Source organism: Numida meleagris, chromosome 3 (assembly GCF_002078875.1).
Source record: "Numida meleagris isolate 19003 breed g44 Domestic line chromosome 3, NumMel1.0, whole genome shotgun sequence".
Taxonomy (NCBI): Eukaryota; Metazoa; Chordata; class Aves; order Galliformes; family Numididae; genus Numida; species Numida meleagris.
This window is the reverse complement of record NC_034411.1, coordinates 107,146,390-107,171,784: the sequence shown is the minus strand read 5'-3', so window position 1 is coordinate 107,171,784 and position 25,395 is coordinate 107,146,390. Positions and strand designations below refer to the sequence as shown.

Sequence of the window (25,395 nt, the reverse complement as noted above, 5' to 3'; positions counted from 1 at the left end):
ATACGCCAAAAATAAAATGTGAGTTCCTGTAGACAGTCTGCAACAAGCAATTATCTAAAAAACAATTTTTCACAAAGTTCTGCACATTCTTGCTGACTAACAATTCTGCTGCCAAGCACAGGAGACAGTAGGATGATTTTTTCCTTCTTCTTACAGTTAGTTCTAAGAATATTATCCAAAATACTGGCTTATATAAAGGGGTACGTTTAACTTCAATTTTTTATGCAAACATTTATGATTCTCTACACCCAGTTGATAACATATTGGCAGGCTTATCAGTTACACCAAAGTCTGTCCCTGCCTGCAGGAGGATACCGTCTCTTAAGCCAGTTTAACCCCACACTTGAGCATGGCTTACCACTGAAAAGAGCTAAAATCCCATAACTGAGTTAGTCACGTAACTGGGACTAAGAACTCCTGGAAGGCTTTCCAAAGTTTCGGCAGTAAGACTGCTGCTAGAGCCTCTAGAAAAGAGCACCAAACAGCAGCCTCCGAGGCTGCTCGGAGACCATGAACTTCTTCACCTCTTTCTCAGTTTCCACCTTCGTTAACCATTTTGGGGATGTAAGTGAATGTAAACTGACTGGATGCAGCCGCTACGAATTCTCTCCTATCAAAATGGATGGAGCTTCCTACATCCACTTTGTATTAAAAAATCTGATTTTCCTTAGCTAGAAACAATGGAAGGGATGACAAGTACCTATAAGGGGTTAGATATCAAGCGAGAAAAGTATCTAAAAAAACCAAAAAGCAAAATCTTTGGGGAAAAAAACCAACAAAGCAGTGAGCTTGGTGCATACCATGACATACTGCTCACACTATGACAGCAGCAGGGCTAAGATGCCACTCATTTGGAAACCTCACACAACTCTCTTAAGATCTTAGCAGGCAAATGGAGTGAGAGAAGTTATGGCTCAATATTATCTAAGCCTCAAACTCGGGACACTTTGCTCTAGAAAATTACATTATATTATATTAGTGTAACTTCCTCCCCTGTTACTTTATGGTAACATAAAGGTGCTTTTATTGCTACTCCTACAGAAACGGGGGAACAAGTACAGCGAAGTAAGAAATCCTTCCCTATGTCAGCACTGCCTCCTGTGCAATATCACTGGTTCAGCAGAAGTCATCCTTCCCCTCCATCAACACAGCTAAATGCATGCAGCCCAGCCCAACAACCTCAGTCCAGAATTTGAAGACAGCGCTGTCACCTTGTCCCCACTTGGTGGCCTGGGGTGTAAGGAGCTCTATCAAAGCTGTGTGTAGCAAACTGCCTCCAGAAGTTTAAGGAGGCTGGGCTTTTTCCCTCCAGGATCAACACCTGCATCACTGGAAAGAGTTTAAGACTAGAGAGAGCTGGTTGATTCCCTGCAGCTCACACCACGGACTTGCGATAACTGAACAATTTAAGGATGTGAAAAAGAAAAATGGAAGTGAGATAACTTTGACAGTTTGGAGCCTTTGAAAGTCTTTCTTTAGAAGTCAAATCAGAAAGTAAAACATCTTAGCAACTCTCTCACTGTCCTCACAGTCACAGTTAGCATTTGCTTTTCTTTAAGCTCCAGTTCCTAGAGTCAAATAATAGAGAGCAAAAGAAAAGCGGAGAAATGAAAAGTGAATAAATATATCTTATAGCCTTAATATAGAATCAACTTCTTCGCTACCACAAATTGTGATTTAATATCTTTTTTTTTTTTTGTATGTTTGAGAATGTAAACAAACATCAGTTAGTTCCAAATGACTACTCATGCCCTGTATGTGTTAAACTGGGACTTAGGATTATAGCTTTCTTGGCCACAAACAAACAAAAAATACCAAGCTGTGTAGGTATAGAGTCTGCTAACCTGTGAAGTGGAGTTTGGAGCCACTCTACCTATGACAGGCTGATCAGTCAAGAACCAGCACGTGGCCTGGCTGAGAAGAGCTGCCCAGCAGATGGGCTGCAGAAAGCAGGTCAGGGAAAGCAGGCTCAGAGAGAAAACTCAAACCAGAGAGATGTGGGCAGGGCAAAGAAGGGACGTCTGATGGCCTGAACTTTGTCAGTCAGGAGACATGAAGCTGAAGCCACGAGCAGGTTCTGCCTGCAGTATCAAACCCCCCTTCAGCTGCAGGGAAGGGGCTGAGTTTCTGCAAGCAGCATTGTTACGGTAATCAGAGCTCGGATACCAGGCCAGTCTGACCGTCAGTCTGACCCAGCAAGGATATTATGTTCTTAAATGGCCCGGGTGCAATTTATGGACGGCCATTCCATGAGCCAGAGCGCGTGAATGTATTGTAAAACACGTTACAGCAGAACAGACTCAGCTCTACATCTGCAAGGAGAAAACTGACACCGTAAGTCAACATCCAGTTGGCTGGGGAAGGGAGGGGATGACACATGCATACATATAAATGGATTAGATCACAGCCTTATGGCTGCTCTAAAGCAATCTAGCAAGATTTACTTCTAATATTCTTAAAATGTTTTTATTTTTGAAATATAAGACGCGAAAGTGCCCCATTTTTCACTAGCTGAAGTCAAACATGAAATAACGCAACAGTCTAAGTAGTTAACAGACTACAAAACTCACCGTGATTTCCAGTCAGGCTTGCAGAGGCTCGCAGAGTAACACTGTGTACCCATTAACTCCAAGTCCACAATTTGGCCAGAATTTGTTTTGCTGCATTACAGCCAAATCACTTTTTGTGTCTGTCTTCCTCCTACGTGGGATTGCCTTAGCAGAACAGGATGCCAATGCTGAAAGCACTGACTGTCTCCGACTTTACCATCTTTGATTAAGAAGGCCCTTTTATTGCAGGATCACTTTGACTCACAGATAACTATTGCTGCATTGAGATGAAGCTACTGGCAGGAAAAGCCTACATCAACTCAGGGAAGAGCAACCAGAATATTAAACCTCTGCAAAGAAGCTATTCCGAAATTCCAGCATGGCTAGAAATTACTTGCCTAATATTCATTTGTTGCGGAAATTTAGCTCAGCCACTTCTTGTAGGGCCTACAGCAGACACAGGAAACAATTCCCTTACAGCAAACTTTCACACTGGGTTTGAACGTCTCTTGGCAAGTGGATTATTCAGGGTTTCACTTCAGATCCCTTCACCCTTTCCTTTCACTGCAGCAATCCTCCCACAACTCACGTTACCTCTCCATCCTTTCACTGCACTACATTCAGCTTCTACCCTATCCTCACAGTCTGTCGTTTCCAGTTCTTTTCTCACCCCATTCCTGTTTGCCTGTCCACCTAAGCAACAGAAAGCACGTGCTACAGCTGGCCACGGACCGTGCCCCTGCTGACTGATTAGCCATCTTTGACTCTTGTTAATCTGTTACTCCCATGGCCACATTTTTGAGGGATGAGATTTATAACACCACCAGGAATCAGGTGTTTCACAGAAATGGGCAAGAAAGCCCCTATTTTATCAAAGCTGGCACGTACCCTAAAGGGTATCCTTTGCGTTTCATTTTACACCTGGCACTCCTTGGGCTACAAGTAAGGGTAAATAGCACTTATCAATTCACTCTTTACCTTTCGGTACTTCTGTTCTGCCTCCCATCACCTTTTTTTCCTAAATGGATGCCCCAATACGCATAGACCTGCTCAGTACACCCTATCAGCCCACAACTCACACTTGGTATTCAGATATGCGCCCAGTTTGGGGGGGGAAGAGAAGAGAATTAAAATCTAATCCAAGACACGGAACTGAAGTACCCAAGGATGTAACAACAGATGTTTCTAGTTGATCATAAGATCATACATACTATTTGCTTCCTCCTACCACTTTTACAGAACTGAACAGCAAAAGCTCTTTGCACTCACGTAGTTTTTTCCGCCAGAAACAGCAAGTATTTTCTAACTTATTAAACAAAGCTTAACATCTGAGGAAGGCCTGGTGAGGGTATCATTCTTTCCACTTCCAGCAGCAGCCACCTGAATGACGGAAGGCGAAGCTATCCATCACAGCATCACCAACAGCAGCAGCAGACGAACGACCTGACAATGCAGAACTCAGGCGAAACTGAGTGACAAGACATTGGGACCTCACTTTTCTCCTTGATTTACAGTACAGCACACCCAACGACAGAACGCTGCTAAATGAGCAAGGGGAGGCATATGTTTCAAGGCGGTGCAAAAGGAGAAGAGTACATCCTGAAAAATGTATTTTTCCCAAGGAAAAAGCGAGGCAGCCGCTCTGCACCTTCAAACACAGACTTGGTCCTTCAGCAGAATACACGCACTTCTCTGTAAGAGGCATCAGAGCAGGCCTGGTGCTGCAGAGGAAGATGGGAAGGCATCGTGAGCTTCACGACTGCTGCCGTTCTTCCTAACTGTGAATTTGACTCGGCGCCTGAGGATGCAGTGCAATAAAGCAAACAGTTAATTACCAAAGGAATTAAGGTGCTCTTTAGAACTGAGACCAAACTGTCATCATGCCATCAATTTTAATGAAATAAATATAATAGGATCTCTCATCTACTCTTATTCCGTCTTCATTGTAATTGCTCGAGGGCTTCAATAAGTCTTCTGACTTAGGGACGGAACACAGAAGTGTGAAAGCCTTTTGTTTTCAGTCACAGAAAAGACTCAACTGCATTTGCTTGCCTCCTTCACCTTGTGAACTTTAACAGAGACCAAAGCACTTGAGCTTCTCCAGCGGACACACTCTACATTATAAAAAACAAAACAAAACAAAACAAAGCCAACCAACAACAACTAAAATAGAAAAAGGCAAAGTCCTTCAGAGAGCCAAAAAAAGAAGAAATTTAGTATGCATTCCATGCTGAAAGCCAGCTTAACACACCTTTCACCTCAATTACCAAACCAGATCGCATCCGCCAATAAAAAAATGCTCTGAAAACATCTGTATTCGTATCGGACACATTTCAGATGGGAAGGCAAAACTGTTTTGAATTACTTTTAGAATTCGCTTCTTTCAACGGCCTGTTACCATTTTGACAAAAAACTCCAAAGCGCAAGCTTAACGCAACGTTATTTCAAGTGGCGCGTCAAATATTTAGCAGATAGCACCAATGTGGAGGCTAGGAAGGAAGGGAAACACGAGAGACTCCTCAAGTGGTGGAAGGTGCAGCACCAACACCTGGAAGCAGAAGTCACGACTGCTCGCCCACCTTTGCCTGCTTTGGCACGTAAGCGGTATTCTGTGCATTTCAGTTTATTCACCTGATTCATTTCAGTGACTTGTGCACTGAAAAGCTGAAAAACAACTGGGAGTGAAAAAAAAGAGCAAGAAAGCTTGTTTTCTCCTCTTCTCATCTGTGAATAAGAACGAGGTATGAGAATAAAGATCCGCCAGCTTTGAAACCTTGAAGGACACAGTATCCAGAAACACTTCAGTCCATTAACTGCAGATAATGCTTGCTTTGTTTAATGAATCAGTTTGCAAATGTAAAACATTTTTAAGACGTTTTCCTCTTTTTTTTTTTTTTTTTTAAACTGGCATTTTAAGATAGCCACGTTTAAACACAAATTTCAGAGCAGTGAGGTTTGGTTTCTCACTTTCAGCGCCGGCCCTTATCTATACTGAGCTTGTTCGCCATTTCTGGAAAATATAAGCATCAAGAACTTAAATAAGGATTTGTTCAATTATGTTCCTGCCTAAAGACACGTTCCTGCCCCACTTACCCTGCTAGTTAAGCCTTCTCCCTCCTGCCCAAAGCAAGAAATTAAGAAATTAACTTAAGAGCTACGCTTGTTTGCAAATAAACATGCCTCAAATAGTTACCAGCCAATAAAAATCAACCTGTCTGTAGGAAAATAATGAAAGTACAATCCCAAAACAAGATTAAAATCAATGATTTAAATCAAAGCCTCCCTCTCGCAGATGTAAATCAGCGATTTAAATCACCAGTTTTGATCAATTCTCTCATTTGCATAACCTTGATCGTTTATCCCTTGAAACGTCATCTTGGAGCCAAAGCTAGCTGGTTGTTAACTGAAATCTCTGTTCACCCAGCGTTCATAAGGTTTTTGTTCAAAAAATTATAACATCTGCTATCACCTCATTCATTTCCATTACCGATGTCTAATCACATTCGAAATGCTGAAGTGGCCTAAAAGACAAAGAAAGGCACGTTCTGCAGTTATCCCAGGTAGAAGCAGAAATACATTTACGGCCAACAGTGGCTCTGTGGATACCCTCACTGTCAAACACACAAGCAAACATGCTGATGGGACAAACAAGTGTTTACAAGATCCCCTCAGCCCATCAATTATCTTTAATACAGTTGGGTAGCTAGGGGCTATTGATCTACAGTGGTAAATTTTCACAGCATGCTGTTTTCCTGCATTGATCACTGGAGCAAAGCATGGATTAGCATAGCGTGGGCTCTGCTTCATTAAAGAAAAACTGCCTTTTCTAAAGGCAACAGAAACATTCGCTAAGCACCTCCCAGTCTCTGCACTCGTGAAAGGAGGTTTCATCTTCCAGTGCAGCCTGACATAGAATCATAGAATTAGCTAGGTTGGAAAAGACCTACAAGATCATCCAGTCCAACCATCCACCTACCGCCAACAACCCCACTAAACCATGTCTCTCAACACTAGATCTAAATGTTTCTTGAACACCTCCAGGGACGGTGACTCAACCACCTCCCTGGGCAGCCCATTCCAGAGTTCCACATACTTCAGCATTGCCTATACAAAGTCCTGCTGATGCCCCAGGATATCCTGAGTTAGAAGAGACCCTCAAGGATCATCGAGTCCAACTCCTGGCTCCGCACAGGACCGCCCAAAAATCGGTCTGTGTCTGAGAGCTTTGTCCAAAATGCTCACAGATCACCCCGAGCTGCGATACTTTCTGTCTGGCTTCCCCAACCCTCAGGCTCTCTACCTGAACTTTCAGGTGATCCTGGTACTTAGATGTCAGGATCATATCAATTCTATTTAAAACCTAGAACGAGTGCAGAGGAGGGCGACCAAGGTGATCAGAGGGCTGGAGCACCTCTCCTATGAGGAAAGGTTGAGGGAACTGGGCTTGTTCAGTTTGGAGAAGAGAAGGCTCTGGGGAGACCTCATTGTGGTCTTCCAATACTTGAAGGGAGCGTATAAACAGGAGGGGGAACGATTGTTTGTGAGGGTGGATAGTGATAGGACAAGGGGGAATGGTTTTAAGCTGAGACAGGGGAGGTTTAGGTTAGATATTAGGAGGAAGTTTTTCACACAGAGGGTGGTGACGCGCTGGAACAGGTTGCCCAGGGAGGTTGTGGATGCCCCGTCCCTGGAGGCATTCAGGGCCAGGCTGGACGTGGCTCTGGGCAGCCTGGTCTAGTGGTTGGTGACCCTGCACTTGGCAGGGGGGTTGAGACTCGATGATCTTTGAGGTCCTTTTCAACCCAAGCCATTCTATGATTCTATCAAGTACACCGAGACAGCAGAGCAATCTGCAACCAAGAACTGAGGAGATGCTGTGCATGCGTAACACTTCACACAACGTACAGCTCTCAAAAACAGTGAGTAAACATGGAGTGCTTTCACCTTTTTTATTGGTATACAAGAAAAACAAGATAATCTTCAGAGTATGAAGATTTATTTATTTATTTATTTTTTTCCAAACCACAAACACTTTGAGGCCCGAAGCTAATAACTAGCACGGTCATTTTGATCTGATTTCAGTATATTTTAGCTTAAAACATCCCAGTACTTCAGAGATGGAACAGTACTACAACTTCTCTGCATTTGAGAACGCACAGCCCCACGTGGGCTCTCCCACTCAGCAGTCAGAGTGGATTGAGCAGGATTACTAGCGTACTGCAGCGTTTTGGGGATCAGAGCTTACATGGTAACCCCAAGACACATTCACTAAACAGAGTTTTCCCCAGATCTGTGTACCTTCAAATCCCTGCAGGTAACAGATCACCATTTTTCTCCCTAAGTATTGTAAGAAGCAGACAAAGTTTTAGGAGGGAGAACAGTCCAGACACAGAAGTAGGAAAAGTTAATATTTTAAAAGGAGATCAAATGAAACTATTATGGCACACAGACATTTTCTGCTTCAAGATTTCAGAACTTCATTCAATACACTCAGAAACCGAGAACTGCCATAAACAGATACCTACATTTGTTTCCCAACTTTGTTGTTTTTTTTTTTTCCCCCTGTTCCTTCCAATTTATTTTTAACTTCTGCACAGAAGTTGCATCTGTTAAGAATGCTTATTTTGCAAACTGAGCTCCTGCTCCAGCAATTGCAGGGCGACTTTCCTATCTTGCCTTCAGCAGAGTTCAAACCATTTCTTATTCTTTGCACTAGTTCCAATTTTAGCACTTCCTTGCTGCAGCTCCGCCATCCACTCAAGACCCACTGCTTTGTCAGTAAAAGGATATACTGCTGCCATCCTAAATAGCCCACGTGAGCTAGAAAGAAGGAGTCAGTAGGAGGAGATGCTCTATGTTTACCTTGCATTTAAAGCCTTTAGAAGTTAAAGGAGTACTATGAATGATGCCAGGGCAAGCATTATCTGAAAAGATAAACAAGCTGAAAATAGCAGGCAGAGCCCCGCTCCCCGGCCAGCATCCTGCCGTGAACCTTCCACAGAGGCAAGTTAAGCAGTTCCTTCCCTGAGACTCATCCTAAAAGTGTACAGGGCAGGCACAAAAGAAGAACACAAAATCATATCATTTGAACAACTGAAGGACTTCACGTAAGCATCACCTTAAGAGCTCGTTCTTCAGCGCGTTGCTTGCGGTGAGCTCTTTTGTGGGTCAACTTCCAGGCCACAAATATGAACTCTGGGGCACAGTGCTTTCCCCCAAAGCCCTGACAATGCCATACGACAGGACGTATCTGCCACAGAATCCCAGAACAGTTTGAGCTGGAAGGGACTTGGAAGCCCACCCAGCTCCAACCCCTGCTGCGGGCAGAGACAGCTCCCCCAGCCCAGGCTGCCCAGGGTCCCATCCAGGGCCTCAGGCACTGCCAGCAATGGGGCACCCACAGCTCTCTGGGCAGCCTCTGTCAGGGCCTCATCGCCCTCATAATGAGGAGTTTCTTCTTAATAGCTAGTCCAAGCCCACCCTCATTTAGTTCAAAGCCACTACCACTTCTCCCAGTCACCAAACTCCTTGATGAAGATTCTCTCCCACGGATGCACAGCACCATGTGACTGAGGAGTCCAATATTAAATATATTAACTAAGTGAGTTACATACATATTTTGCAAGCATTTTACAAAGGAAAAGGAATATGGAGCCAGTGAACTGGTGGAAGTCACTTGGTAAGCACCAGGACTAGTGTTTGATTGAATGCCAGCCCATCTTTCAAGCAGTATCCTTGCCTGCGAGTACAAAAGAACAAACATTTTCTTTTCAACTTTGCTTATTTAGCTCAGTTCAATGAGTACAGATTTCAAAGTTGAGACACCAGTTGGGAATTCAAAAAGCAGGAAAAACAGTTTCTCATTTTATTTTTACTCCTCATTTAAAAGCAAGTTGATGAGCTCTGCCAGTGCTACGTTTCTGAAGGGCAAGGTAATGAGAAATTAAGTGAAATTTACCTTTCGCAGTCAAAACTCACTGTATTTAATAAGTTTATTTTAAAAGAAAAATCTGTGTTTTGACACAACTGCAACAGCCATGAAGCCAAGGAAAACTGTGCTTTCAAAGGAATCCCAATTTCCATCCAAATGTAACTTGACATGATTTCTACATAAAAGTCAGCTGGGAAATATGAGGAGAACTAACTATTTCCTAATTCAGCATGTAATAAGCGTATAGGAAGTAATGTAATTGGTTAGGTTTTTGAAACACCTGTCAGGGAAGTGAAAGTTATCAACACAACTCTATTTTTCTTTCACAGAAATACATGTGCATAACTAAGTTCAGTTGTTGAACCCCAAGTTTCCAGCCCGCTATTTAAGTCACTTTGATTTAAATCCATCCCCGTGCCGCAGCGCTAACTTCGACCATCGACACACGCTGGCACAAACAGCATCCTGCAAAGCCATCCTTGGGTTGATACACGCCTGTGTGAGGCACTTACAGGGCCAGCAGAATGGCTGGGAGGTACCTAAGGGACCAAACACTTCACAGATATTTACACCTAAGCACGCAGGTCTGGCCACAATTAACTCTCCAGGCATTCCCACACAAGGGCATCGCCTGCCTCATCCAGCGACAAGTCTGCACCGCTGAGAAGGTCCACGCTTTTCTGATCAAGCTTTCTGGGCTTGAGAGAGGTTAAAATCTCTTTCCATCATACAAAGAGGGGGGAAAAATCACCTTAAATATATAAAATTCAAACAAACAAAAGCACTCGTCCTTTATGAAGGAACAAACGACGACGATGACACAAATACAGACCACATTCTTGTATCACACGAGACACGGGGGAAATGCTCAGACAGTTCTAGTAAGTTGCTAATAAGTATTAAACCATGCTTTGATCAGGCAAAGTTGATTGCTGCCATTCTAGGAAGCAGCAAATGCAGCATCAATAGTTTTAGGGAAACATTTGCTCAGTGACGGGAAGTTTTAGCCTGAATGAGGAATAAGAGAAGGCGATGGATGGCGTTTCACATCAGACCTCGAGCCAATTCAAGACACCAAGATAAGCCACCACCACCACCACAAGCCAACCTTGAGCACCAAAGCTATCGAGCACCCACAAGAGCAGATGAGCAGCTTGAACTCTGACCAATCAAAGAGCCATTTCCCTGAGTTTATTTTAAAACAAATGATGTGCAGCTTTCTCATCCAGATCTGATTCAACACGAGGCAGCGTGCTTTGACCAGCGCTGTTCCACCAGCGCCAGCAGCCCAAGAGCAGAGCAGCACAGTACAGGGCTCGCCATGCAAAGCCACGCACGTGCGTGCTGTTTCCAGGGATGTTCTCCACTGGCCTTGCCTGCACAAATCGGAAGGATTACACCAGACCTCAGAGTCATTTACGTCAATCTCAGCGTCACTCCACACATGCCTTACCCTGTTTCATCTCAAATTGGTCCCCCACCAACTCAAACTTGTCTCTCTACGTGCAGGAGCTCCCATGTACAACAAGGTGCCACCCACGGCTTGACCCCTAGCCACTACCATGCATGTAGATAAGTCTGATTTACACCTGGCTGTAATTTTACACATTGCACCTTACCTGCGTAGACAAGTATAAATCGTAAGTAGATGTAAATGCATTTGTTTGCATATTTATATGCACAAGTCACCCATTGTGATCCGCATCTAAAAGCTTCCCCCAGCCATTCAATAAACCTTACAGCCAGACCCAGACACGCTTTGTTTTTATAAAGTCTGCAACTAAACCTTAAAATAAATAATAAAAAGGTCATAATTCATCATCCTGACATCAAATCAGCAGATTGCTATTTCAGTATATCAGAGTGATGGATACAGACTTCTTTTAAGTACAGTTTAGTCTGCATTATTACCAGAGCATTTATTGTTGCCTTTAAGACAGTTTCCTTTGAGATGTTATACATGGCAAGAGCAATGCTAATTGTTCCCCCTGCTGCCTGGAGCTGTGAGCCCACTATTCAGCAAAAAAAATTCAAAAGACTGTACCCCCAACAATCAGAAGTAGGGAAGCAAAGGACAGTAGATGCTGGAAAAGCAGGTTTTTCCTTGTTATTTATCTTCCCTAGCTTACCAGTTGATCTAATAACCACCCCTTATTGATCAGGAGTTAAATCCCTCTCAGCAGCAAAATTATTCTGAACAAAGCCCCAGGCACTACCAAACAACTCCACCCACTGCTCCCCACCTTGCTTCACCACATTCACTTCTGATGGAGCGAGATTAAAAAAAGAAGCTATTTGTTTCCCTACACGAAAGCTCTGATCTGGTATCAAACACCATTCGATAAATGAATTCACTTTCTCGGTTCTAAGTCACACATATATTATTCCAAGCAACAGAGCACACGGAAAGCTCTCAATTCTCATTACAGCCCTAGATGGTGGCAAAACCCATCCTCTTTACAGATGGAAATACCAGTGCAGTGGGCTGCACCTGAGGTCTGCCTGCTTGCTATCCACAGCCACTTCCCCTTTGCCTAAAATGGTTCAAGTTCACGTTTCTTAACCCTAAGAAAGAAACAATCCAGCTTTCTCACAGCAAATCCATGGGCTACCTTGTAGACCGCTACCACTTGCATGGATTTGTGTTAGAGTCACAAAACCATTAATTTTTTTTCAGTAGAAGTTATTCTTAATTAAAAATACTGATTAAGAAGAGCTGCACTTCTTCAGCTTCTAAGACGATGCTGGGAAGCACTGACAGCAGTCAAGAACTAGCTCACATCCACAGTCCAGAACACCTGGTTTTGCTTAAACAAGGTTCCTCGGCTCCTGGGTTCTTTATCTGTCTTGTAAATGGTGCTTTGCAAGCATAACCAGTAATCAATTTGGAAAAGAGGAGGAACTGCAATAGGAATAACTTACCATTTCTGCTCACTTCCCTTGCTCACCTTGTCACAACGCAGCTTTTAAACCCCCTGTACAGGAACAGAGGAAACACCCAGCACAGAGGGAAGAAAGAGGACGAGCAGTGGTAGGAAGCAATCTACCAGTGAAGCTCTTGCCAGGGGATTGATCTGCCCTACGAAGTGCCCCCTCTTTACCCTACTCTTTGTCCTTCTTCCAGGTTGCTCACATAACTTTTTTCCTTACTGCAAAAACTGAAGGAATTCTTTGTGCATTATAAGTGTGCAAGAAGCAGCGTCCAGGCATGGGGGTATACGCTCCTTACATGAAAAAAAAAGCCAGCACTAACCAGTCAAATAACTGCATCAACTCCAGGAAAGGACCGTGTCCTTTCTGTGAGAATACCACGGCATATGCTTCAGCATATTTACAAATCTGACTGTTCTTATCATCTACGCAGGCCGGTGCCCTACCACTTACTCTTTCACTCAGGATGGAAGTCCACATGCAATAGTAGGAGATTGTAAATACAGACACAGACGTGCAGAAACAAATAGGTAAAGAATTGTACCATATAAGGCCATAATTCCGCCTAGCGAGAAAGAATGGAAGTAACTCCAGGTAATGTAACTATTTATACATATTCACACAAATAATCTCAGCCTGTGTCCTGACATTAATACAAGAACACAGTCTTATGCAGCTTGAAATCTTCCCCTGGAGAAACAACATTGCAAGAGCAGAATGAAAGGAAACAATGTGTAGAAAAGAATGATTGTAGCCCTGCTTGCTATTTAAGCTAGGCTGATTAATCTTTAAGATCTAGCAGCTTTTCAGATTTTTGCCTCCCCTCCCTCCCCCTTCTTTTTATCAGTGGTTTAAAGTAACAGCATACCGGGCTCAACTATACCCAGGACTTGCACACACAAATCCCACAAAGCCCAAAAGCAACAGAGCACATAAAAACCAGCCCACCAGGGCATGTGAGAAGCGGAATGAAACCCAAGGAAAAACTGGCATGAAAGGGTCTCAAAGAGACATCTCAAGGTGAGCAAGCACAGCCCTTCAGAAACCATGGGACTGCCAGGTATTTTGCCGTGCTCTTGAACCGGAGCAGTCAAGGTTCATGTCTACAAGGCTTCTCCCTGCTAAAGTGAGATCCTGTGTCCTGGCAAGGTGGGAAAGGAAGGAAAGGAAATCAACGCATTGTCCAATTATATGTTGATTCTCAAAGCTGGCACAAAGAAAAAAAATACCTAAGAGTTTGATAACAAGATTCCAGTATTGACAGTTTGCTTTCTTTCATGTGCTGTGAAGTATGTGGCAAGGTGGGAAAGGAAGGTAAGAGGAAGTCGTTCAGCAAAGAAATATGAATGAACAGAAGGCCCTTATCAGGAGATTGCTCCTGTAATACCTAGAGCAGGGTTGCTTTGTTCTCAGCAATGAGCAAACACACAGAGACAGACCATCCCCTTCCTGGAAACAGCCTCCAGCCTGAAGCCCTAACTGCAAGGCTGTGCCACGGCCATGTTCCCAGGCCTGCCCCTAAGTGCAAGGCAGTGTTCCAGCAGAGCAGTGGGAACCCTGCTTATGTAGAACACACACACACAGCAGAACCACGCAAAGAAACCCCAAACTAACCAAGAAACATGAATCCCAGTGCTGAAGATTTCATCTAGGGAAGACAACAGAGAAACAGACCACCACTAATAACTGGGATGCAACCCCACATCTCAGGTCTAACTGCACAGCCTAAAGGCTGTCTGCCTCTGCTAGAACCACACCTACATAAAACAAATTGGTGCCACGCATACGTTCCACAAAACCCCAGCTTACACAGTAAAGAGAATATATATTTGCTTTGATCTCAAGCTGCCCCATGAATTTTTAATACCACAGCTGTAAAACAGAAATCTGTGGATAGAAATCAGCAGCAGCAGCGGAACTCAAGCATGTTACTCATTTTGGGTTAGGAAAATCCACTTCCAATACATTTCTATTAGAACCGTTACCAGTCTCGTGCAAGGAGGAATGCAAATTTCATTCCCAGCAGTGCATTTGCACATTATTCTCTTCAGCCTACTGCCTTCCCTTGATCTCTCCAAAACAGAGGAAGTAGGGACCCATTCAATCTATTTTGTCATCGCTGCTCCTATTAGCGGAGATGATGCTCAGTGCAGATACTGCTGTCCTCTCATTTTGCTTTTCATTGGAAACATGCCTCCATTTTTCTTTTCTTCGTCTACAGGAAAGAACTATAAACCAGAAGTACTAAAGAAAATACTTCTCCAGTATGTACCACAAATAGGTTGCAGCTTCTAGTTGAAGTGGAAAGGGACAAAGAAACCAATATGTTTTTATATGCATACATTAAAATAAAATCAGGAAAGATAAACATCTGGTGAAAGGCACTAACCCTTGTGCTTCCAATGATGCAGCTCATGGAAACAACATTGCAGTGCTGTTTCTGGTTCCCTTTCCCTCAGTTAAAGAACTAGCACTGCTGTACTGTGTTAGAAACTGTGTGTCTGCACATATCCTATATAACAGGAACGCTTTAGAGGTGAGCTAAACCTGAGTGAGCATGGCTACTGAGAGGTAGCCATGCTCCAAAACTCTGAGGCTACCTAATACATATCTAAAAGAAAGGGAAACAAAAAAAGAAGAAGGTGAATATCCTTGCTCAAGGCTAGAAACTCTCTTACGAAGATCACGGTAGCCAAGAAAACAGGCTCACACAGTGGCACTTTTATAGATAAAAAGGGTTTCAGAAAATACAGTATTGAGACAGAGAACATGGTCCCACAGTATTAGGAGACAAAAAAGATGAGAGATGATTGCAGTGCAAATGTGATGAGCAAGAGAAAGGAAAACCTACTGGGATCCAAAGGTGCATACGCTGTAGACAGCTCGCAAGGGAGGGAAATGACAAACAGCACTCATAGCACACCAGAAAGGTACCGACAGGGCAGAATACAAACTTAGTTCCCTACAGGACAGCAGACTCAGTTCTTACGTACAAAGAGTACACAGAACAGGAGTTAAACAGTAACTGAGGGTCCTACAGATGTTTGCAGATGACCTAAAATGCAGAGATCTGCTGCTGTCATTCTGTAACGTTCACGCTACTTTGGACGCAGACAGATGCATTTTCCTAGATCCACCTGTGTCAGTGAAAAGCTGGGTTGTGCACACCTCTCCACTGCCACCGCCCTGTCAGGAGGCCCTGCAGCCCAGGCAGCAGCTTGTGTGAGTGCTGCCCGTGTCACTGTGGGTAGAAACTGCCCGGGCCAGGCCAGATGTGAAGCTGTGCACAGGTCTGTGTTATCCCAACCAACCAACTTCATGTGAACTAAGTGTGCGACTGAACAAGGAGATCAGTGATGGTAACTTCGGGAGGGGGAGAGCGGGAGAGATTGTTTACTGTCCAGCAGAGGTGGCTTAAAAGACAGTATTTGTTCATGCCTTAAGTGGTGGTATAAGACAGGACTGAACTGTGATATCAGAGAGAAAAAGAAAAGAAAAAAAAGTGACTTAAAGGCATTTGCTCACTAGGAACTGAACTATGAAAACCTCACTCCACAAAGGGCACCCAGCCTCCAGGTACGCGACACTGAATAGGTGAACACTGCAATGGTCACAGCTGGGAATGGCAGCCTGTCTAGACAAAGGCTCTATTAAGGATTTAACTTGCATAGACCCCTCTTTGACTGGAATAGATGGGATACAAAAGCTATACTGAAAGCCTGAACCAGGCTGTGTGGATATCTTCAAGTACATACTGGTATCAGTGTTCACCCTGTCCTTAGAGTCTTTCCTCAGCTTCCACAGCTGCTTTGTGCAATAGAGAAGGCAAACTTCTGACCTGACCAGCATTGCCTTTCATTTATTAAACCTGATTTTAACTCAGCTTCGACTCCACATTGTGATTTGCTCCTCTGAAGGAAATCTTACCATGTGCATTCACCTATATTCAGGGTAGCACTGACGTTACAGAAGATCAGGGTCTAGCTTTCAAAAACAGGAAAAGGGAAAGAATAGGGGACAGGATGAAAAATGCAAGGGTATATCTACACCAAACAATTACTGTAGTCTCCCCATTTTACTGAATTCCCCAACACACCCCTGAATTGCTCAGGTTGGACCACACCTCCCAAGACCGCACATCATCCCCTGAAAATGCAATTTTCCAGTGCAACTTGCTCTAAAAAAATAAATGTGCAAGCACATGATGATCCACCTGGATTTTGGTTGGTGCTGGTGCAACAAATAGACTATAAAGACATGTATTCCTTAAGAATACGACCTTTTTAAGGACTATGAGGTAGAGATGCACATTTTGGTCTAGTGGCTTCAGGAAGCTGAGAACATCACTAAATCAATTTTGTTCTGTGGCTGACGAAAGCATGAGTTAAAATGGGTTTTAAGTTAAGCTTATAACTGAAAACTAATGGCAAAAAGCACAGGAACAAGTACGAAGAATCCATGGGAGTTGGGAAAAGGGGTAAGAAAGAATCAAGATGCAACAGGAGCATTACTTGCAGCTTAACTGGATTCTGTGAACACCAGGCATGGACCAAGGCTCTCCGCAGTGCTCTGAATGCACAGAGCTCAGCCCCAACAATGCAGGACGGCTCGGGATGGCCCATGTCACATATCCACACAACCATACCTCAGAAGTCATAGCTCCTCTCTTTAATATTTAAAAAATAAATTACATTTGCAGCCAAGATGTGCTGATAACACTGCAAAGACAGCACGGCCCTGAGCCTGCAGACCTCCTTCAGAAGGAATTCTTATTAGAAGACTGAAGGACCATTCTGCTCGTGCAGTTGTTTGCAGGACATTTACCACAAACTGTTAATAAGAAGGTCCACATTACAGACCTGAATTTCTAGAGTGGGCAAGGAGAAAACAAGTGTTTCAATCCCAGCACTGTGCAGTTTTCTATACCCAAGAGACAACAACTGTAAAGCAGAGTTGGGAAGCAGCACCCAAGAGGACACCAGAAGCAGATTTCCAAGCAGTCACTACCACAAAGGGCGGGGGGGGAAGGCTGCAGAGTAAATTGTTTCATCAAATAATTGGAGAAAGGGCCAATGTCTCCTTTGGAAAGTGGACAGCAAGCCTGTCAAAAGCAAAAACAATGGAGAATTAATTATGATTAAGAATGAAAGGTCCTAGAGCTCTGTGATCGCCTGTTAATTAAAAAAGGAAATTTCCTTAATAGAGTTCCAGTTTAGTTGTTGTGAAACCCAGAGAGCACTCCCATTGCCTCTAACATTTGTTATATCTTGTTTTAAAGACCATTCACCAAAAAAGCACATAAATTTAATGGAAATTAAAGATACTCTGCACTAGTTTTATTCCACACTCAAATATCTGAATTCATTTTAAACACAAGAGAGCCTTCATCAACTCACGTTGTTTTCATAGGTTTCACGAATCACAGAAAAGGAAATCATTTACTATCTATCCCTTGGTAGTGTGAAGGAGCTTCCTCCTTGAAGGAAGCTTTGGAGGGGTTTAAAGAGGGAAGTTTTATTTTGTTATCAGTTGCTCATCCATCAGGTAAGAGGCAGGACACAGTTCTGATGTGTACAAGAGACAAGGGTGGGGACAGTCACCCTTCGTCTCTCGCTCCTCCCTCTCTGTGAAAATGTCAGTGCTGGAAAACTTCAACTTCATTCCTGCTCCCACGTAGCTAGCTCATTTTGTGAGGGACAAAAGAAAACAAAGGATTGTCCTGCCTACCTTTCCCACACTGTTTTGCAAAGCAGGGATAGAAAGATCTTTAAGAAAAATCTGGATTTGTAGGCATCCTTCCATCATGGCTGGAAGACTTATGGCCCTTCAGAAAAAGTTCTAGTGATCCACAAAAACAGCATCTTGGACAGGGAGCCATCTAAAGTAGAAAAAAAATGAAAGATAAAGGAGAATTAAAGGCCTTAAATCCACCTTTCCACCAAAGTGGGGCACCTTTCTGTGGGGCTGAAAGTAGGCAGCTCCATCCCATCGCTGTTAACACCCTTGCTGGAGTGAGGCTCCAGGCAGCGAGTCCTTTAGGAACAGGAGAAGCAGAGGAGGCAGCCACGACTGCTTCATGGCCACTGCTCTCCTCGTACCTTGTATCAAACAACTCTAAATTATGAAGCACATCTAAATAACCCGAGGCTTGAATCTGCCCCAAAGACACATAAAGCTTCTGAGTGCCCTATCCCACCCAAGAAGTCTCTGGATGCCATTTGGAGGAAAGCTTCTACCCCTGAAACTCGCATTGTACGCTGAAATGAAAAAAGATTGGAGAGAACTTCGCATTGCAGCAACCGAAAATGGAGTAGCTGCACCTCAGCTGGCACCCTCAGTCATTAGCCACGTTGTTTATAAAACAATTTTCAGATGTCACCTTTATGTATTAAGAGTTTTAATAATTTTGAATGATACCTCATATGTGCTGGATGCATAAAAAAGGTTAAGGAAACATGGTTTGCATTTTAAAATGCTTTAGTGAAAACACATGAATTATCTTTATTAAATGAATTGAACCTTGTTGTGTCCTCTACTGAAAGACTTTTGTATTAGTCAATCTCATTCTGCACTTTTTTCCACCTTATGTTATGAGAGGGAAACAAGCATTTTTGCATTTAGAGCTCCCAAATGGTTTCTCAGTATGGAATTAAATAGCCTGCGATCTGAACTGCCTGAATACACTGAAATGAAGAAAATATTCTCTATGCACACGCAAGAGTAGCTACTACTGTCAAAAGGTGGCTTACTACTTCATCAGATTGTGGTTCCGTGTGCTCAGCCAACGGTGACTGCTGTCACTCCACTGCTTTGACTTTATTCGAGATACCCAAAGTAAAAATACATTGCCTAGACGCTGTTCAAATCCACTGCGAGAAACACAGGCATTATGTTATAACATAATTATAACATAGGCAGGTGTCAATATTATATACGGTTAAGAAGAGGTGTTTAAATAGATATATTTTTGAAATTAAAAAGACAATCCCGAACTGAGGTTGTAAACACAAGTTTGTAAGAAAGCAAGCAAAATTACAGAGAGTGGAGATGCTGTTTTTTTAGCTAACTGCTCCTCTATTAGCTAACTTAACCAACAACCTACTTTCATTCTTATCAAAGACGCAGGCATCCATTTGCCATTAAATAGGTCTGCTGTCTGCGAACTAGACAGAGCTTCCAGACTCCTGATAAGTGGTGAATTTGGCCCTTCAGGATCATGAAGTGTCCAAGCGCTGGAATTTTAACACCTTCTTGGAGCAACATTGAAACCGATCATCAGTGAAAGCAAATGCAATCTAAATGGAGTGCCTTGATGGGCACTAAGTCTTTACCTCCAGAGCTATCTCCTGTCTGCATACTTGTACAGTGCTTAGCACCTCAGGGCCCAGCTCCAGTAATGCTCTCAAACCGCAATCACGTCACTCTAATCTTCCTCTTAAGTATTTTATCAGCAATTTATGAGCAAGCTTAACCCACCTAAGCAATCAAATATGAAGACCAAAAAAAGAACTGGATCCCAGCTTTCCAGTTATACAAGCCTCAGAGGGGGGGAAGATAATACCTAAACAAGTTCCTTTCCTCATTCCAAAACCAGAATTCTACGGAAGAAAGGGTGCTTGGAAGGAGAAAAAAGAAAGATGAGCTTCTCATAGCGCTGCAATGCCACAGGAAAGCGCCACGTTTAATGTAATCAAGCTCTACATTGCAGCCATATGGAAACAATTTCAGTCAATAAACAACTCCTGCAAGAAGACAGCAGAGGAACAGAAAAATCAGATACCGAGTTAGTGAGGAGGCAGGAAAGCCACTGGCTGAGCTCAGAGGGTTGCACCGTAAGAAATATTTCTGTCCCACCACATGGCACACGTTTTTGACTCTCTATTACTTGTCTTAAACTTCCACTGGGCCGCACCTCGGATTTCACGCAGTAAAACAGCACGGCTTTTTTAAAGTACCTTTTCCAGCTTCCAGAACGCTGTGCCTCAGTTCTCCTCCCTTTCATCCCCCTTCCAAACCTTTTTTCAAAGCCTGTCTCTCCGGCAGGTTTCCCATCCAATAGCCAGAGAGGAAACAGACATCCCAAACTTCAGCCTGACCCTCCTGCATTTTGGCTGACTGGACTGCGGGTTTCAAAACAGATGCTTTTTAATGGAGCAAGTCCTTCCAGATACCTTTAAAGGAAAAAAAAAAAAAAAAAAAAAAAGGAAAGCCAACAACAAGCTTCCTTCATCACTTGTTACTGACAAAGGTATTTAAATCTGGTTTGGTTTCAGGATCCCTATGATATACCAACCTAAAAAGCAACAATATAAATATTGCCTCTCTACCAGAAAGAGACATTCATGTGCAGTGCTGATTACAGCTGCAACATGGATGGAGTAAAGGCTAAAGCAGTTTGGCATAGGAAAAGGGAATTCAAAGGAACAGCCAAGTGAAGGCAGCTGCGTTTTTAACAAAAAGTAACAAGGCACGTTGCTATGAATAAAACAGAACTGGCTTGAGTGTGACAAGGTGACACCAATATTTACCAGAATTCTGCCCGTGGAATGAACTGAGGGCTAATTCACATGTGTCTCCCAAAGAAGGCACCTGTAAGGGTTGGGAAGTTCTCCGCTTCCACTCAGCCGTGCAACCTGCCAGAGATGCAGCATGGCCTCCCCAAAAGCACTCCGCTTTTGTACTTGCAGACATTCAGGAATAAAACGCTCCAGGATGTTCCTCTTACCAATCAGATTTTTTTAAATGAGGGACTCTCTGGAACCCACCGTTCAGGACGGATGCTCATGTTATGCTAATGCTTAAAAAGGGGATGGAGGAAACCCAGAGCGCTGTGCGGTGGCCAGCAGCGTACCAGTCCAGACAAGCCAACAAAAAAAAGATTATCCCACTAAAGAATTAGAGAACGGGGACACCAGTAATGCCAGTCAGCATGTGTTTGTGGAAAAAATGCCTTGATAAAAGGCTAACTTCATTCCTTGAATTACAAACGTAGTCAAACAGAATGAAGGATGTGCACAGAGCATACTGCGGTTCTAGTGGAAATCCACGTTGGCTGCTCCACGTTGAGCGGTGCTTTCTGAGAGCTGTCACTTACCCAGTTCTTCAGCTACTTCCTGGTATTGCATCACGTCAATTTTTTTGTCACTAAATTTAAAGTCTGATGCAGTTCAACGTTTTTCACTGCAGATAAAAATCTGTGTTTGACACCATGCCTATGGGAACAGTACATCGTTATGAGGAAAGGACAGCAAAAGAAAGAGGTCTAAATATCTGCCTTAACCGTGCCCAGAAAAGCAAAACATATCTGAAAACAAAGGCAAATTTATAAACTAAGAAATGCAAACCATAACTGCTAAGTGGCAGACTTTGCTAGGAAGAACCTCAGGGTCAGAGCAGGATTTCCCCATGCAAAAGGGGTCCTACAAATCTTTTAAATAGCTGCGTAGCATAAAGGGTCACTGCACCTTGATAGTCTGCATGGATAAGAGGCAGACTGGAACATTTACCATGTTTGGTTTCCACTATGTTAAAAATAAATGGAGACCATGAAGAATCACCGGATGATCTGAGTGCTGGAGAAAATGCCTCAGAGTGAGACTTAAAAGCTCAACTCTGTTTCCTTATCAATTGACTAACGTGATTACAGAGTGTAAGTACCTCCATGGCAAGAAAGCACTGGATACTAAAGGGCTCTAATCTTGTCAGGAAAGTCATAACAAGAACCAGCGGCAGAAGTTCGACAAATTCAAATTAGAAATCAGCCACTTACTTTCAGCAGTGAGATGGCACAAGCTACCAGGAGAAGCGAGGAGTCTGAAATTACTGGTGATGGACACTCAAGGCTGGAAGGCTTTCCAAGTGGGTTTTTTTTTTTTTGCCAAACATCAGTTACTGGTCTCAGTTTCAGAGTAAATGATTAAAATTTAAAGACTTGAGATATAAAGCATATAAAACATATCAGACAAGGCAATTTAATTGTCTGCTCTCACCTTAAATTTTATGAATCTCCAATATGTTAACATCACTCTACTTCTACGGGTAAGGAAATTAAAGAGGGAGGGATAAGTTTCGAGTTTGGTAAGTTCCCTCTTTTTCAGATCGCTGTCCTTATCACTACACAGCACTGCTCCATCAAGCAGACAGAGCCCCCATGAAATGCAAACAGGCAGAGGAAAAACAACCGTGAGGTCTGGAAACAATGCATAACAGCACCGAGCCCAGAAAACGGGCGATCAACTGCTTACCTCTCCCATCTGTGGCATGAAAAAAAATCAGTATTAGCTTAAATAACTGCTTCTTATTCTGTGTAAATACACTTATGTCATTCACGTTTCTATTGCCGAGAGCAGCACGCGCTACCGCCCAGCCAAGAATCTTCAAATACTTTACAAACATGCAAACATCTCAACAGCCCTGAAAGGATGGTATTCATGCTACACGCTGGTACGCAGGCGAGTCAAGAAGTTTGCCCTGGGTCATAAAGCGAGACTTACAGCACAGCCTGGAAACGAGAGCCCGCTGACATCTCGCTGCCAGAAGAACTTTCCTTTTCAACCTTTGAGTACTACTTACACGTCAGAGCTGCTGCACACCCAGCCGCTCAAACTCCGAAGCCCCGCCAGGGAAATCACAAAGAGATTTCTAGTGAAAGCTGACATTGTAACCAGAGAATCTGATCATGGCAGAGAAAGTGTCCAAAATAAAGGTCAGAATAAATACCCAAGTAGAAACAGCGCTTGTATTTTATGAACTAAATGCTTTCTGCTCCCATTAGTATTACAGTACCGCTGGAAGAACAAAAAGCAGATTCAGTGCTTGCTCCAGAGCGCGTAAGAAATGGGCAGTTCTAAATGCAGGAAATGACTATATGCTACACTTCCTAATTGATACGACATAGCTTATCAGAAGAATAAAACCAGCTGCTCACAATGCTCACTGAAAGAACAGCCCACAGTATTGTTTCAGTGGGAGTTGTTTTACTGATGAACTTCAGAGTCCATGAAATTTATTTTTTTTTAATAAAGTGAAAAGAAAACAAGGTTTCTGAACTACTCAGTTCAAAAGTGGAGAAAGAGGAAACCAATGCCAGGAATTCGAGGCAAGAGAGATTGAGATGGGGGTATTCAGAACCAAACATAATTAATACATTTTGCATGCCTGGCTCGCAAATTACTTCCTCAGTCCAATATTAATACCTCATCTATGACCACAGCAGTGAATGGGATTTCTATAAATTTAATCTAACCTCCATAGACTCCTTATGTGTACGGAGAACAAAAGGCCCCTCCACGTATGAAGCACATAATAAAATCTGTTTTCCTCTGGCTGCAAAAAAATTCTTCCATAGATCTGAAAGTAACACCCAACCCACAAGGCAAACTGTGACTGGAAGAAAGTATCTGCCAACATGCTGCAGACATGCACACGAAGCTGGGTCCCTGTCCTGTCAGACCACAGAAGTCCTTTTGTATATATGTATCTATACAATTATAAGGGAATTAGCTGATTAGCTACACCTGCTGATATGTTTCTGGACAGTAACTGCGCTAAAAATACCATGAAATGAAGAAAACATTCCTATGGAAATTCTGTAGGAGAAAGAGTTAACTGACCTTCCGTACGCTCTGGGGCTGCATGGAAAGATGAAGCAGCATTCACCCCGTCAGAAGCACTCCACTACAGCAGTTCCCAGTTTTAAGAGGAGTCTTTAACTTCAGACTCCGCATGCAGCTTTGATTAGGAACCGGGAAAGGGAAATCTGCACACAGACAAGTAGAATAACCAGCCCTAGATCATCTAACGTATAAAAAAAAGCACATCAAACCAGCAACTGGGCAATATTTGGGTGTCTACGTTAACGTGGCGCCGAATCAAAACTGTGACAATCGTGCATGTGCATTCCTAACATAGATTTGAAGTCCAACGCTAAAAAAACTCCTGTTAAACAAAGCAGGTAAAAAGAAAAAAAAGCAATGCAAGAGAAAGGTACATCCCTTATGGACTTCTAAGAAAATTTATCCCAGTGGTTCTTTTGGTCTGATAGAAGGAGAGAGGAAAAAAAAAATAACTAAAGCAATAAAATTAAGAGAATAAATGAGGATGACAAGTGTCAAACCACAGAAGTCAATGGAAGATGGGAAATTCTCCCGTTGCTGTAAAAGAAATAAATAAATCGCATCAACTCGGGCGCTTTTACTGAGTGCATTAGAAGAGAAGCCAATAAATTCCGTGTACGGACGTGTTAGAGTACCACAGGTGTAAGTGTGCAACAGCTGGGGAACTGAGGCAGCTGCATACAACCGTCACGGGCTCAACGTGTGACTCCGTGAGTCACTCGGCCTTTATGCCTCAGTTTCTCTATTTTTAAAACCCTGATATCTTCATAAAGTACGCAGAGATTCACAAACAAAGGTGCAAAGTATTATTTTATCGGAGGGCAGTAAAGGAGGAGGACAGTGGCTCAGCCACGATGAATCAAATGTGCAACATCAGAGTCATACTCCAGCAGCGCACCACACAAGTTGCGGCCATAAATCGATCACTTCTGATTAGGTTAGGCTTTATGATGCAGTAATTGTGAGAGCAGCAGTTTCATAACTGTGAAACGAGCACTTTGCTCAGCAGCACATTATGCAGGAAGCCCGCATGAACAACGACCTTTTCGGTCAACCTGACTGAAACAGCACAGAACAGAAGCATCCCAAACACAACATATGATTTTTAAGGTTCTCTACCACAAAAGCTTCTCCATTTGCTTTTAGGGCCGCAGGCTAACCCCGTCGAGCGGGAGGAGAGGGGAAGGAAATCAAACAATGCAATTTTTAAGAAAGACCAGAATTCAAGCTCTTCTATCTCCTTTCAGCAGGCACAGCTTAGAAACAACTGCATTTCTGACAGTGGCAAGATGAAATTCTCACTTGGCCGGCAAGCACAGAGCCAACTCCTTGCTCCTCTCTGTGACCACATGACTGCCTCAATGCATAA

The 25,395-nt window shown here is 43.2% G+C and overlaps 1 protein-coding gene across 17 annotated transcripts in view; it reads right to left on the bottom strand.

Moving 5' to 3' along the window:
- The window catches only part of HMBOX1 (homeobox containing 1), a 110,202-nt gene that overhangs the window by 80,294 nt on the left and 4,513 nt on the right, over window positions 1-25,395 (bottom strand). The window lies entirely within an intron of this gene.